The following is a 6,000-nucleotide window of genomic DNA, read 5'->3' as shown; positions in this document are numbered from 1 at the left end:
GGTGGTGGAGACCAGAGAAGGGAATTGTTTGATTTAGGATGATATCTCAAGTATGTTTTAACAGATGCCCTTAAAATTTCTGTCCTATATGTTCTCCTCCAACAGATGGAGAAAAACGTCCCACGGTGTCTGCCAAATAGGTTTGTACTTAGGCACAACCCTTAAAGAAATAGCTATGGTATTTATTATCAATATTTTAGGGAGGGAAGTTCATATTGTTTTGAAGAGCTGAGTAACACATTTAGATTTCATCCCAACCCAGAATTTCAGCATCTTTATGACAGAACATTAATAGTCATTGTAGGTCCCAGGTGCTGCATTTCAAAACAGAAATTAACTTGTCAAATTAAACAAAAGGTTCTTAAACCCTATTGGAATTTGGCGATGGGGAGCAGGGTAACAGTCCAGGTAGGGGATCATACGCTGAGATGTGGTCAGGAATTGGAGAATGAAGGAGGAGGACTGGATGAGAGAGGGGTAGATACTTAGAAAATGTTGGTCTGCTGTAAAAGGGTAGGACTAATTAATTAAGCTTACATGGCATATTTTAGCTTTTCTATCTTTTTTTTTTTAAATAAAGTAATTTAATCTGGAATATCCACCAAAGTGCTGGAGAGATGGGATCATGTTTCAGTGTCTAGTCATAAAAGAAGTATTACTAGTAACTGAAGAAGTTTAGAACCAGGCATTACACATTCTTTATAAGTTGGGAGAGATCAATGGAGTTTCACTCCTAAAATGTTACTGCAATGTTAGCATCTTAGAGACACTTCATTAAAAGTAAGACATATGATATCTCATGATTAATCGTATGCTACTCTGAACATTTCTGTTAGAATAGAATCAAGACCCAGAGATTCAGATGAGATCTCTACCATCAAGGGATCTTCACTCACAATTCACTGTGGAATGGTTGTTTGAACTTTGCAAGGGATTGAGGGCAGTACATGCAGGGTGCAGACCCAAATGAAAACTAGGACTCAAATCTGTTTCTGATTTCTGAATTTTTTTAAATGCTTTACATTTTGTGTGTCCCAAGCAATACATATTAATATTTTATGGAGAGTACAGTTCTAAAATGAATAGTGTACAGAATAAACTTTTGAATAAAATTTACAACTTTTGGGGTACCAGATGGCTCAGGGATCAGTTCCAATTCAAATCCAGTCCATTTTATTAGTTATAAAAAGTTGTTATTATCTGATGACCTTTCAGTGGCCTGTGAAATCTATGTGATCTCAGTCCATTTCCCAATAGGCACAGGTCATTTAATAATAACCACAATTGACACTTCTTGGTAGCCTCAGCAGAGTGGCTGCGGCCAGAATAGGCCATGCTGAGTGAATTTGTTCTCTCACCACTAGGAATGTTACCTCTAGGACAGGGTTGAGGCATGCTTGAAGATGGAAAGCTGTACTGCCCATTCTGTAGGTATAGCTGTTTTATGAATAAACGGAGATCTTTGGTCCCAAGGGTTGTCAATCCAGCATCTTTCATAAACTTTTGGCTCCTGCCTGAACCCTGAGCATGGTATTGTGGCTGATGTGATTCACAGACTTCTCTGACACGTGTCCCTTCTGCATGCATCAAGAGGGAGACCCTGGCACACTTCAGATAGGCATGCACAAGGTTTCAGCCCTTCTTCTAACTTGTCCAGAATCTTCTGCTGATTTTCTGGGTGTGCTTTTCCCCACATGTTCTCTACAAACATACCTCAATCCATGGACCCTCAAAGTCAAACTCCTCTTGGCACTGGGCAAAATGGCCATCTATCAGTCTAGGAGAAGGATGCTTGACAGGGAGTTTCACTGCAAGTGGGGTTCTATTTTCCTGGTTATCTCACATATCTGGGCAGAGTTAATCTGGGCCGCGTTTACTGACACATTGGACTTCTTCACAGAGTAGTGGGAGCTATCTAGAATTCTCTGCTCGGTGATCCTTCCTTTTGCACTGTTGACTCTCACTCCTGATCCTGTTTTATCATTTGTTGTCTCAATCAGTCTGTTGACCTGTGAGCTCTCTGGCCCTTCCCTTGTTTGAGGGGGTGGACCTTTAGTTCTGGTAGGCTCCACCTACTCTTTCAGGATTTCAAATAGGCCAGCACCTTTCATGAGCATAAAATTCACACACAAATAAAAAAAGAAAATCTAATTCCCTAATTAGTCTCTGAAACTAGGGAATGCAAATATCACTTTGGCTCCTTCACCTCCCATTTAAGAGGAATTCACCTGCAAAGTAGTGGATCATCTACAGTGATGACCAGATATTTATCACCATAAGATCTTGACAGCATTAGAAACCTTAAGAATGTATGTATAGCGTGGCAGAATTCATTTTTTAAAAATAATTTTGACAGATACTGATCTTTGTTTTTAAGCATTTTTTAATTATCAATTTGAGTTTTCACAGTTGCAGGAAATTATGGCGGGTCAGACGATAATTGTTTATTGAGAGTAGATACTGAGATTCAAAAAGTTAAAGCTTTATAACAATTAAAATATAAATTGTCAACATCACATGTCAAAATATAAAAAATATATATCCTTACATCAAACTCTAAGTTCTCAAGCAGCATTTTCCTTATTTTTCCTATCTGTAAATTTCAATCATTATTATAGATGGAAATAGTTTTTTCACCTGTTTGTGTATGTATGGTGAAAATGACATTTACTGACATTTACCAATAAAAATTAATCCTTCCAAGCTTAAATATATAGTACAGAAAGGTGTTCATCAGAAGACTAACCCCTAAAAGTATTTATGGGAGGAATCAGTTCAGTGAAGTTAACACAGTCAGCAGTTTTTCCAAAAATTAAATGTGAAGGAAAGGCATGTGTAACTATTTAATTTTATTTTTAGGAAAACCTTTTAAAGGTATGTTTTAAACCCACCAAGATATTAACTGTGGAAAATCACTGGCTCTTGAGTTGGAAAAAAATGATCTTCAGTGGATATAATTCCTCCCAGCTCATAGCTATTCAAGTACCAAAGGCTGTTAATGCATTAAAGGTTGTTGGTTAGCTGTTAGCTATTCAGCCCATAACGATATATGTTAACAACTATGGTTGACCAAGATTTGTGTGTACATATATACATTTTTATAAAAGCATTAGGTTCATCATTATCATATCCCTTGTCTTGGAAGGACATTCCAAATTCCAGTGATTGTCACAAGAAATATGAATCTTTCACAAATGGCCATCTGCTCTGCTGAGCTCTTTTATCTAATGGTCTGAGTGAAGGATTGAGCAGGAACTACTAAGTTCTAATGAAATTAAGACATAGGAATTGTCACACAGCAACAGACCATTGGTCCATTAAGTCTAGTCATGGAACAGAAACAACACCAAGATGTGACATAAATGACAAAACAAACCCCTTGCATATGGAATATTTGACTCATTAGCAACAGAACAAATAGTTTGCAGATAAGATATCAACCAGAATTTGTTCTCATCAAATATTTAAACAATTTAAAAAAAAATTGTAAACAGAGTAGTAGAAATTTCAGTCTGTTTATGGACAATTTGTGAGAAGGAAAAATGTGAGTACATTTCCCAAACCTGAATAAGAGCTCCGTGTAAGCTTGAAAGCTTCTCTCTCTCACCAACACAACTTGGTCCAATAATAGATATTACCTCATTCACCTTGTCTCTCTAATATCCTGGAACCAATATGGCTACAATAGCACTGCATTCATGGTATAAATTGACACAGTTCTGCTAACTTAAATGGAGCTCTGTCAATTTACATCAGCAGAGAATCTGGCCCTTTGCCTTTGGCTTCTGTACTATATAGTAATTAAGAGTTTTGGCTCTTAGAAAAACAAAACCTAAGGGCTGAGAATTGCACAGACTGCTTTAGAGAAACCAATACACGAGTGTATGGATATTTTCCAACCTGCCTCATTACATATCCCAAAATGGGTTAATATATAGTGAACATTTTAATTATTATTCTTTTAAACTTTTATCATAACAACAGTTATGGTAATTGTACTGAGTATTAAAGAGTAGTTGGAGCAAAACCACATAACTTGCTGTAGTGTAAATCAGGGTTTCCTTAGGCAGCCATAATTTGTGCATCCCTCCGGTTTTGCATACTTCAGTGTTTCTATTTTAGTGAATGCACATGTGCTTTTTGTTAGAGTGGGGAAGTCGTAGCAGACTAAACTGTAATCTATGCTGCTTTTTTGGGGTCATGCCCTCCTTTGGTGTTGGAGGAAGATGGTCACTTATACAAACACAATCCATGATTCAGAGAATCCCTGCAGAGAAGTGTGGTTTTCACCGGGTCCTCACAAAGTATGCAAAGCTCCCATATAAAGTGTTGTGTTTGTCTAATTAATCAAATGTTTAATTGCTGGCTAACCCATTGCACACACAGTGGTTTTATTCAATTCAAAATAGACATGGGTCTGCACCACAAATGTCAGAGGATCATAGAAGTTAGGAAAAGACCTAATATGTCATCCAGTACATGTGTCTTGCAGGGCAAGGTGTCTAGTTATAAATGATGGGGCTTCCACCACATCCCTTGGGTAACTGTTCCACAGCCTAATGCATCTAACTGCCAAGAAGTATTTTTTCCACATATTTTTTCCCAATATTCAGCCTAAATAGTCTTGTGGGTTCCAGCTTTGTGTAATGTGTCCGCTCTTAGCCCCAAACTCCACAAGTTATTGTATGTGGGCATAGAGGTCCAAATGGAATGGAGTAACTTTCAGGATTTGGCCCATAGCCTTCAATTAGCAAACCTACACATAATTTTGGATCCTAATTTCAAATGTCAAAGGTATTTTTGATCAGGCATTTGATTTTTTTTCTCATAATAGGGAAAATCACCTGCAAAAATCAGATTTGGATGCAAGGTTGGATTCCAAATACCATATCCCTTGTGTTTGACCTTTTTTCTCACCAAATAGAAACCTATTAATATAGAAGGGTAACACTCTTTCTGATATTTGGGTTTATTTCTCACACAAACTGATAAGTTTTCTCTTCCATGCAGTCCTCCCAAAGGTATGTGCTGTTACCAGTGACAAAATGTCCTCTGAGTCTGAAAAGGACAAGAATTTACGATTGTATTGTTATAATTAATTAAAACAATTATACCTACCACTTACATTAATTTTTTTTCATCCAAAGATTCCAAAAGACTTTAGAAAGGAGCATAACTTTATTATACCCATTTTAGATATAGAGAAACAGTGGTACATAGATGTTTGGGACAAAATTTTCAAAACCTGCCTCTGATTTAGGATGTTTAAGTTCTTGCGTGCCAATTTAAGACCCCTAAGCCCAAACTTTTCTGAGGTGCTGAGAACCTCATGTTCTGATTGACTTTAATTGAGCAATAGGAGCTCAATACCACTGAAAATCAGGCTTCTAACTACAGTTGTTTAAAGCTGCCCACTGAAAAATTAAGGCACCCAAAATAAATCAACAGTTTTGTGATAAGTACCCTAGCAAGTCAATGGTAGAGAGCAATAGAACCCAAGTCTCTTGTCTCTCATTTGCACTGCTGTAAATTAAGCATTTAATTATTCCCACAAACCTGTGGGCAGTTGCATGCATGGAACATCTGCACTAGCCCAAACAACATTAGGGTTAAATATCTCCAAATAAATTACACATGAAAGTGCTACTGAACTTTGGCATTAAAGAGCTGTAAAATTGGATTCCTTAAATCTAATGACCACATTCACTGATTTTATTACTGGAATGCTGTGAAATGACTGGAGAGACTTGGGTACCTGAGTAGATGTAGGTATGGGGTAATACAATATCCATCCATCCTCACTAATGATGTGTGTGATCTCAGCAGGGAGGCAACAGATTTCTTCAGGATAAAAGTGTGCAAATATCTAGCAGTAAAACAGGAGTGACACTCCAATTGCATCTCCACAGGGTCGTAATTTAAAGGATTACCTTAATGCTTTCTGATGCCTTGTCACGCATCTTGCTAAAAAATGGAGCTGCTGGATCCTCAATAATGAGA

Source organism: Emydura macquarii, unplaced genomic scaffold (genome assembly GCF_026122565.2).
Source record: "Emydura macquarii macquarii isolate MOO-44397 ecotype Brisbane River unplaced genomic scaffold, CSIRO-AGI_Emac_v2 contig_2636, whole genome shotgun sequence".
Lineage (NCBI taxonomy): Eukaryota > Metazoa > Chordata > Testudines > Chelidae > Emydura > Emydura macquarii.
This window is presented reverse-complemented; position numbering follows the sequence as displayed.